The following is a 10,295-nucleotide window of genomic DNA, read 5'->3' as shown; positions in this document are numbered from 1 at the left end:
AAATAGCTGCTTCAATAGTCTTTCAAAAAGTGGTCACTGATGCTGATTGATTCTTATGTGTGGTGGGGTGTTTTTGCCTACATTTACATTTTATTTGCCCCCATTTTTTTACAAACGTGTACATGTACAAATATACCATATGCTACAGAAGGAGTATTGTTACGTTATGTTATTTAGCCATCATGAATAAATCCTCACGCCTGCACCAGGCACAAACATATCTACTGAAAAGTACAGTGCACTGACCATTCAGCAAAAGGTCTGTTGTCGGAAAACGCTCATTTGCTCTGTTGATATGAACATTGTAAATGTCTAGTCAGAATTTAAGACATACATCACAGGACACCACCAACTCATCCATTAATTTACTTACACAAATAGGGCAGGGCCATGTAACATCTGTAGAGATCCTGATGACCTGGGATTCTTGTCTGTGGATACTGCTGTTTTACTAAAGGCTGTGTAGGTTGATCTATTTCACCTTTTTAATTGGGTTAATGGTGCAGAGATGGAAAAGAACCTGTTGGATTGGGAAATCGTACCATTTAGGCAGAGTCGCAAGGACGAAGCTACTGTTGAGTAGAAGCTTTTTGTCAGCTTGCACTACACACCACGTGGCTAATACAGTCCCGATGGTGAAACGTGGTGGCAGCATCATGCTTTGGGTGTGCTGCTCAGAAGCAGAGACAGAAAGACTGGTAAGAATGGAGGGATGAAAGATTGCAGCCAAATACAGGAACATTTTTGATGACATCTCCTCCAGAAGACCATATTCACAACAAAAATGTGCAAAAGTCAAGGGGTCTGAACACTTTTTCAATGAACTGTAGAGATGGGTCACTGTACTTCTGGAAAAATCAATATTACGGTCATTGGTTTTGGTGCCATGTACCTGAATGAGGTTCCCAGGAACAAAAATAGAATATGCTAGTTTACATTTTATTCATCCATTTGTGTACTTACTCACACAAATAGGGCAGGGCCATGTAACATCTGTAGAGTAGTTCCACAGCAGCATAGATCCCGATGACCTTGGATTCTTGTCTGTGGATTCTGCCGTTTTCCCAGAGGGAGGCCGTGTAGGTTTCCTACAGGTGATCTATTTCAACCTCCCTCAAAAAACATGCAAAAAATACATTTGCTGCTTCACAATTGGCCCAAGATTTAATTGTGTTGCCCTCTGATGAACTGGCACTCACTATGATGGGCAGTATTAAACAGGGTGTATCAGTTAGTGAATATAAACAAATAATTGAGTCACATGCTCAACCAAAGGTTAGTTTTGAAGTCCAAGGCAGACTGGGGCTTTGCACTTAACCAATGGTGGCACTGGATACACAATAAACCTGCAGAAAAAAAAAAAATCCATTTATAGTGCAGTCATCTTTCATGTGTTACTGTGGGTATGAAAACGTTTTACTTTATTTACTTTGTATCACTTGTATAAACTATTCCTTTAATGTGAATGCAGATTTTGTTTGTGTATAAACTGTATTTTAATTTCTTTTGTACTTTTTTATTATAATAAATGTCCTTTATGTAAATCACTTTAAGTGCTGTATTTGCTTTGAACTTTTTTTTACAGTAAACATTGATGACGATCAACAAGTCCTGCCAAACCAGTTTCTCATTGTAATCAAATAGCTGTTAGCACTACTGTTTGTATGCACCCTAAATACATCATCACAGTTTAATATTTTTCATAACAATGATAAATTATTGGCCCCCCTTGTAAAGCTGAGTGAAAAGGGTTATTAAAAATGACCTTTTGGGCCGCTCAGGTGGCGCAGCGGTAAAACACGCTAGCACACCAGAGCTGGGATCTCAGCTCTGTCATCCGGCTGGGCTGGGTGGCTGCATGAACAACAGTTGGCTGTTGTTCATAGGGTAGGACAAGCCGGATAGGGACTCCTCATAACTGGGCAAATTACGACCTCTGCTGGCTGATTGATGCCGTCTGAGTCGAGGAATAATGCGATCAGGGTGTGGCTCTCCTTGCACAAAACTGATCAGCATATAAACTCGCCTCATGCACATGTCGGAGAGGGCGTGTGACAGTCCCACACTCTTCAATCGGGGCGGGGGTCAGCTCCAGTGGAGAGGAAGCATAACGCAATTGGGTATAATTTGGACGTGCTAAAATCAGGAGAAAAAGGGAGGAAATGCATTTAAAAATGACCTTTTGTTTAATTAGCTTATTCTTAAACTAAAAATTAGATAAATGTAACCATATTTAAAATAAAATTATTTAGCGCTTCACCAGCAAAACTACAAAGTCTTGTGTAATGCTTGATGAAATTGGAGAATTCAAAGCAAGAAATGTAAGGGCATAATAATGTAATAAAAAAATAATAATCTATAAATAATGAATCCCATCTTGACAAATCCTGCAGGCCCCTATGTCCTCTCTTCAGAACTTTCAGCTTTCTATTGGGGTTAATGGTGCAGAGATGGAAAAGAACCTGTTGGATTCTCTGCAGCACTCAATAAATCAGACCATTTAGGTAGAGTCGCAAGGACGAAGCTGCTGTTGAATAGAAGCTTTTTGTCAGCCTGCACTACAAACCACATGGCTAGTATAGTCCTGATGGTGAAACATGGTGATGGCAGCATCATGCTTTGGGTGCACTGCTCAGAAGCACAGAAAGACTGGTAAGAATGGAGGGACTAAAGACTATAGAAGACTATAGGACATTCACCTTTAGTGTCATTCACCTATCAGTGTCTCCAATTAACCTGACTGCATGTTTTTGGAATGTGGGAGGAAACCGGAGCTCCCGGAGGAATCCCACACAGACACAGGGAAAACATGCAAACTCCACACAGAAAGGACCCGGACCGCCTCACCTGGGAATTGAACCCAGGACCTTCTTGCCGTGAGGCGACAGTGCTACCCACCGAGCCACCGTGCCGCCCAAGCATGATAAACAGTTGATGAAAAAAAAGTTTATTTGCAAAACAAGAATATTGTTGCAAGAAAGAAATGAGAATAAAGACGATTTGTCAACAATGTACTCTAAGTTTAATTCAAGTCAAATTAAGACTGTGACTGAATACTTAATGTGTTAAGACAAACTACAATTGGTTATGTTTTTTATGATAATTAGACCACATTTTACATGTCATTTCAGAGGGCTCAACCTATTCCTGCAAATATACTTCATAAAATTAAAAGCATGTGAACATATCTTCTGATTATTCCCAACAGGTGTACAAAATCAATTTTATGAAAATAAATAAAAATAATGTGCCTGTCCAACTTTTTTGTAGCACGTGTCCAAAGCAAGGTCCATAGAGACATGGTTTGGGCATCTTTAAAAGAGTAGAGGCAAAAGGGAGGTGAGACGGTAATCTAAATAAATGCCTTTTGGAATGGGGTGTCCAATACAATGTCCAAAATGTTTATGGTCAGGTGTCCACATACATTTAGTCATGATATTTATTTGATCAAAGATCGTTTCATGTAATTCGTCCCTCTATAAGAAATGAAGTAAAACACATTTCACAGTATAAATCTTTATTGCTACGTAGCTGAAAATGTAATTAAAAATACAGCTTTTCTGCCCCAAACTAGTCATAGCAGCATCTCAAATGAAAGAATGAGCCATAACCCACCTTAAAGCTCATAGGAAATCAGGTCTAGCTGAAACACAGCAAAAGTGCTCACGTTTAGTCAATCTCCTAAATCAATAAACAAAGACATTCCTCTTCGTACTAATTATAACATAACCTTTAGCAGATTTCTGCATGCTAAAATAAAAAAAAACATAAAAATATCATATACATTATGCTTTGGATATTTATAACAATTTCTTATAAACAACAATCTTCATTTGTACAAAGTAACCGGTTCATACAGTTTATTACACGTACTTGTTTATATAGGGCATGCATCTGACATTTAATACATTAATAATCTGTATCTTCAAAATATGAGTTTGAAGGGGTGACGATAGGCCATAGAACCTTTAAGAAGGACCTATAGATTGGCATGAACCCATGAAGTACAAAAATAAACTTCAGCTTCTTGGCATTGAGAGAAAATATTTAGGCATCTCTAGAAAATAATGTACAGAAATAATAATGAGCTCAAACTTTGGTCACATGGCAAACAAAGTGGAACATCCTCCAAATTTCCAAATTCTTGTCGACTATCAACAAGACATATTTTGGAAAACAGTTGGAGAATTTATAATGAATAAAAAACAGATTTAAAGCAATAGATCTTGAAAATGAAACCAAAGATTAATGCACATAATTCACGAGCAAGCGTACAATCTATTTGACATTTTGACTCTCAGGCAGTATAATTAATTACCGGCAGGCAAATGAATTGATTTCACACAAGTTGGATAAAATACCTTTAGTTAATACAAGGTTTTAACAATGTTTCAAAAGAGACTGTACATGACAGTATATCCCAGAATGTCTACATCACAGTTGTATTTAGAGTACATGGTAGACATTTTCTCTTAACCAGGGAATTGTAAATAAAAAAATCTATCTATCTATCTATCTATCTATCTATCTATCTATCTATCTATCTATCTATCTATCTATATGAATGTATATACATATAGATATATAGATATGTACACACACACACACACACACACACACACACACACACACACACACAATATTACTTGACACAATGTGTCTGTCAATCAGACGTTCTGAGTAGCTTAGCTTGCACATGCAGTACCAGCATCTACCAGTGGTCACTGATTCCCACAGCAAATGATATTTTCCTCTCACTGTTTCCAATATGGGCGGCATGGTGGCTCAGTGGGTAGCACTGTCGCCTCACAGCAAGAAGGTCCTGGGTTCGATCCCCTGGCGGGGCGGTCCGTTCGGGTCCTTTCTGTGTGGAATTTGCATGTTCTCCCTATGTCTGCGTGGGTTTCCTCCGGGAGCTCTGGTTTCCTCCCACAGTCCAAAGACATGCAGTCAGGTAAATTGGAGACACTGAATTGCCCTATAGGTGAATGTGTGTGTGTGTGTCTGCCCTGCAATAGACTGGCGCCCCGTCCACGGGTTACTGTGTGCCTTGCGCCCATTGAAAAGCTGGGATAGGCTCCAGCAATTCTACTATGAACAGGATAGAGCAGGAGTGAGTAGCAACAATCGTTTCCATTCAAATCTAGAGTCCCATCACCAGTCAAATGTGTTTGTGCACTTAGATTCAGCTTATATATATACAAAGTGCTTTTGCATTGTAAGGTCCTACTGATTAAAAAAAAGGAAAGAAAATGAACTTGAGCCTTAATTTACAGGATACAACCAAATAACATTCTGTTTACTTTACAACACCATCCCAACCAACAGAGAATTTTAGTTTGTTTAATATTTTTCGAAAATACTAATTTATGAGTGAAAATTTTGTGAAGTGACTCTTGAAGACTTAAAAAATCTGACTCTTAATAGGGCTACAAGGTTAACGAACATAAGACTTTAGCAAATAATAACGTTTACTATAATTAAAATAAATTTAAATGAGCAAATTACTAGGAAACAAAATGACAAATGTTGGAATATTTATGGTTTTAGCAAGAGATCTCAAGCTCTGCTTTGCTATAGGGCTGGGCGGTATATCGCAAATATCGATATATTCGATATTAGTTTTCACACGATGTTGAAAATGACCATATTCGATATATAGAGTATGTCTAGGATACACAGGTTACCATTTAAGAACATTTAAAACAGCACAAAAACTGTGTTCAGCACGCTTTCTTTTGCGCATGAGCAGGTGGGCGTGTACACGCACACGCTTGCAAACTGAATCACTAAAACGAGTCAGAAACGACTCTTTTCAAACGAATAATTCATTGGAATCGAATCAGGGAGCTGTGCTCTTATCTATGGTAAAAGATTCATGACGCTCACTTTATTTCATTATGGTGTCCTGCGTAAACAACTCCATGAACAAGTTCATTTGTTAAAGAGATTCAGTCGTGGACCAGGCCTGAATAAACAGCTGTATAAACCAATCAGAGCTTCCGAATTCAGATTTTGGGCAGAATTTCAATCTCCCTCTTTATTGATTGTAGATGCATAAGTGACAGTTTAGTTAACAAATTTACATTTACATTTACATTTTTGGCATTTAGCAGACGCCTTTTATCCAAAGCGACTTACCTGTACATTACAGTTACAGTATACAGTCTGAGCAATTGAGGGTTAAGGGCCTTGCTCAAGGGCCCAACAGTGGCAACCTGGCAGTGGTGAGGCTTGAACCAACAACCTTCTAATTACTAGTCCAGTACCTTAACCACTAGGCTACGACTTGCCCAGTTTCAGCTTTTTACCGGGAAAGCTGAGAGAATAAATGATCTAAAGTGGTTTTCATTAGTTATGTGGACAAACAGTTGGAAATGGATTTATATATTCTGGAAATATTCTGGAAACATACAAGATGACCTCCAAGAAGAAAGACAAGTAAATTATATCCCTAATGGAACAACACACGAATATAGATTTGGTCTCAGTTTGAAGAAGAGAAGCTCAGGTAAGCAGCGGTTATGATTTTATGCTGCTGTGTGGTTGATCTGGGTCATGGTGCTGCTGTTTACCATGCACTTTCATTTTGCAATGATAGCAAAGCATTATCAAATATTGAACTTTTTCGGGATTTTTTTGATGCTCATTTATTTAAAATACAATGGACAGCATAAATGTGATCGTGAGATTCTGCTGGTTTGTTTGATATTAATATTGTCAATATTAACACAAAAACAGCCTTGTAATAATACGAAATATAAACACTGTAATTGGTCAGAATTGATCAGAACTACAATGTTTTGTGTTTTTAAGATAACTTATACAAAACAATATAAAGTAAAACACAGACAGTAGCCTGCCATTGCGCGTTAAAAAACTCATTTCTCAATATGCTTTTGAGAAGTGGCGATATACGATACGATATAATGTAAATAATGCTTAAGGGAGCTACACTAGTTGAGGGAGTTCATAATGTGTGTCTCTACGTATATGAGTTATGGCTCTTTGTGAGACTGAAGAGATGTGGTCACCGACTGCGCCTGTTTTAGTGTCTGTCTGAGCTCTCCTCGGCCAGAGCGGGTGTGGTAGGGGAATCGACAATGATGTGATTGGGAGGGGTAAAAAACATTTGGCACAAAGACTTTAGCTTTGCAGCTTATATTTACAAAATATGGATATGGTGTCACATGGATTCATGAGCAGTTTAGAAAAATGCTCCACAAGGCCACTTACAGTCACTTTTACATACTTTTTAATGTTAGGACATAAATGTACACAGTTGTATTGGCACAAAGCAGGGAGTCATTTGCAAACCAAGTTTTTTCTATGAATAGCATATGCTTTAAAAAAAGGATATGATTTTTATAAGGAATATATTCATGAGTTTTAGATTCAGAGCCTCATCACCCCGAACACAGGAAACATTTTAGAGATCAGCAATTTTGTACTGCTTTGTACAAAAGCTTTATACACATTAGTAAGGAACATGTAAGTCATGGCAGTCATAGGACTAATTAATTGGAAAGCACTATGAAACCAGCACACTGGCACTGAAATTGGGATTCGAATCTCAGCGGTCCAATCAGCCAGCAGGGCGTCTACACATAAATACATAATTGGCTATGTCTGGGGGAGGGGATGGGGATGGCTGAGACGGATAGGCACCCTGTCCAGGGTATTCCTGCTTTGCGCACCAGCCATGACCCTGACCAGGATACAGTGGTCGATGCAAATAAAGAGATGAATCGGAACAATAAATAATTGGAAACGATACTTCAAGTCTAAAACTTAGTTTAAATTAAATTTTCAATTATTTTATGATATTTTATTTCTTTCGCCATAGCGGATCTAGTCCTCATACCAGACTTGGCACAGTTCTTATACCAAAGGCCCTCCCAACTCAACCCTTCTATTTTATCCAAGCTTGGGACCAGCACTAAGAGCTCACTGACAAATGCACCTTCCAATATCTAGGCTGTTTCTCCTTCCCATCCCACAATTACTAGCCAACCATATCCATGTAGATGTCTGACTGGCCAAGTTTAAATCGTGGATCTCAGGGATGTGCTGCTAAAATGCGTGTACAAATTTTTACCCAATTGCGTTATGCTTCCTCTCTACTGGTGCTGACCCCCACCCCTGATTGAGGAGAGCAAACTGACACGCCCCCTCCGACACGTGAGCAGTAGCCGACTGCATCTTTTCACCTGCACGAGGCGAGTTCATATGCGATCAGCCCTGTGCACGGACAGACACACCCTGATCAGCATTATTCCTCTACATTGTGCAGACGCCATCAATCAGCCAGCAGAGGTCATAACTGCATAAGTTATGAGGTCCCTATTTGGCTCCCTCCCTGGATGAACAACAAGCCAAACATTGTTCATATAGCCGCCCAGCCCAGCCAGATGGCAGAGCTGAGATTTGATACAATGTATTCAAAATCCCAGCTCTGGTGTGCTAGCGTATTTTATTGCTGACTTTGCAAATAATTTGCATACAGTGAAGAAAAGCTCAGCTTAATTCTTTGCTTAAAGAAAATCCTCTGTGGGGACCAAAAGTCTGAGAGCACCAGTGAAAATGCTTTTGTGGTTCGAAACTCGGCGTTGCCACCGGTCGGCTGGGCGCCATCTAGCGGGCAAAATTGGCAGTGCCTGCAGCAGACACTACTTGGCTACCGTGACTGCTGGGGCGAGATGACCGGACTATGTGGGTGGGGTTTTTTAATGCTGTGTAAGGACCCTGATTAACAGATAGAGGCACAATCTTTCACGGCTATTAGGTTCTAGTTGCTTTTAACTCATTTGACGCGTAAATACGTGAGTATGTAGCATCGGTTAAGGTTGAACCACTTGATCTAATGCCACACATAATAGTATGTCAAGACACTCAACATCACATGTGATAATATTCATTAGAAACAGTATTCAGTACAGTGTGTGTGTGTGTGTGTTAAGACAACCAATTAATTTACATGCCATGAAAAACCAGAGTGCTAGACTAATAGCAGGTGGTCTTTCACAAGATGCGCTACTTCAATTTATAATACAGATGTATGCGAAAGGTTGACACCCCTAACCAAATGACATCTGAAGCAATTGTTTCTTTTTTGTTTTTATATGGAATATAAAGGCTGTAGTTCGATTGTAAAGGTCGTCTGTCATCTACACAGCCTAACAATTGGAAGGTGCAACTGTCAGTGCATTTTCAGTTCTGTCCCAAGCCCGAATATAAATAAAGAGGGCTGGGCACCCAGGTGGTACAGCAGGATATTCCGAATTCGAATCTCAGCTTTGTTACTGACCGGCTGGGCACCCCTTAGTAGGCACAATTGGCAGTGTCTGAAGCAGACCAAATTTGCCACCAAGTCTGCTGGGTGGGAAAAAGCCGGAATAATAAGTAGGTGGGGTCTTTGACGCTGTGTTAGGACCCTGGTCAGTAGCCCGAGGTGCCTGTACAGAGGTGGAGGAACACTGAGATCAGTGCGTATGGGAGAATAAGAGGGGGTCGGAGGGAGCATGTGTCGCGCAAATGTACCCTCCTCGGACGCAACAGGGGTCCCCGGCAGCAGAAGAGTTATTGGCAGTGCTAAAATTGGGAGAAGTCATTTAATGTGGCAACCGAGAGCAGCCGAAAGGGAGAAAATTAAACAGTGTGCAAGTAATTGTGCAATAATGCTTGCAGAATAAAAAAAATAATGTATTTATCATTTTAATGTTTTGTTGCAAAGGTTGTGTTTTTGTCTTTTCACTTTAAAACACAAAATATGTACACTGGTATTACACAGTAATGCCCAACTCATACATACTTACACTGATCAGCCATAACATTAAAACCACCTCCTTGTTTCTACACTCACTGTCCATTTTATCAGCTCCACTTACCACATAGAAGCACTTTGTAGTTCTACAATTACTGACTGTAGTCCATCTGTTTCTCTACATACTTTTTTAGCCTGCTTTCACCCTGTTCTTCAATGGTCAGGACCCCCACAGGACCACTACAGAGTAGGTATTATTTAGGTGGTGGATCATTCTCAGCACTGCAGTGACACTGACATGGTGGTGGTGTGTTAGTGCGTGTTGTGCCAGTATGAGTGGATCAGATACAGCAGCGCTGCTGGAGTTTTTAAATACAGTGTCCACTCACTGTCCACTCTATTAGACATTCCTACCTAGTTGGTCCACCTTGTAGATGTAAAGTCAGAGACGATCGCTCATCTATTGCTGCTGTTCGAGTTGGTCATCTTCTAGACCTTTATCAGTGGTCACAGGATCCTGCCCATGGGGCGC

This window comes from Trichomycterus rosablanca, chromosome 17, assembly GCF_030014385.1.
Source record: "Trichomycterus rosablanca isolate fTriRos1 chromosome 17, fTriRos1.hap1, whole genome shotgun sequence".
Classification (NCBI taxonomy): domain Eukaryota; kingdom Metazoa; phylum Chordata; class Actinopteri; order Siluriformes; family Trichomycteridae; genus Trichomycterus; species Trichomycterus rosablanca.
The sequence above is the reverse complement of the archived record's forward strand: the minus strand, read 5'-3'. Positions refer to the sequence as shown.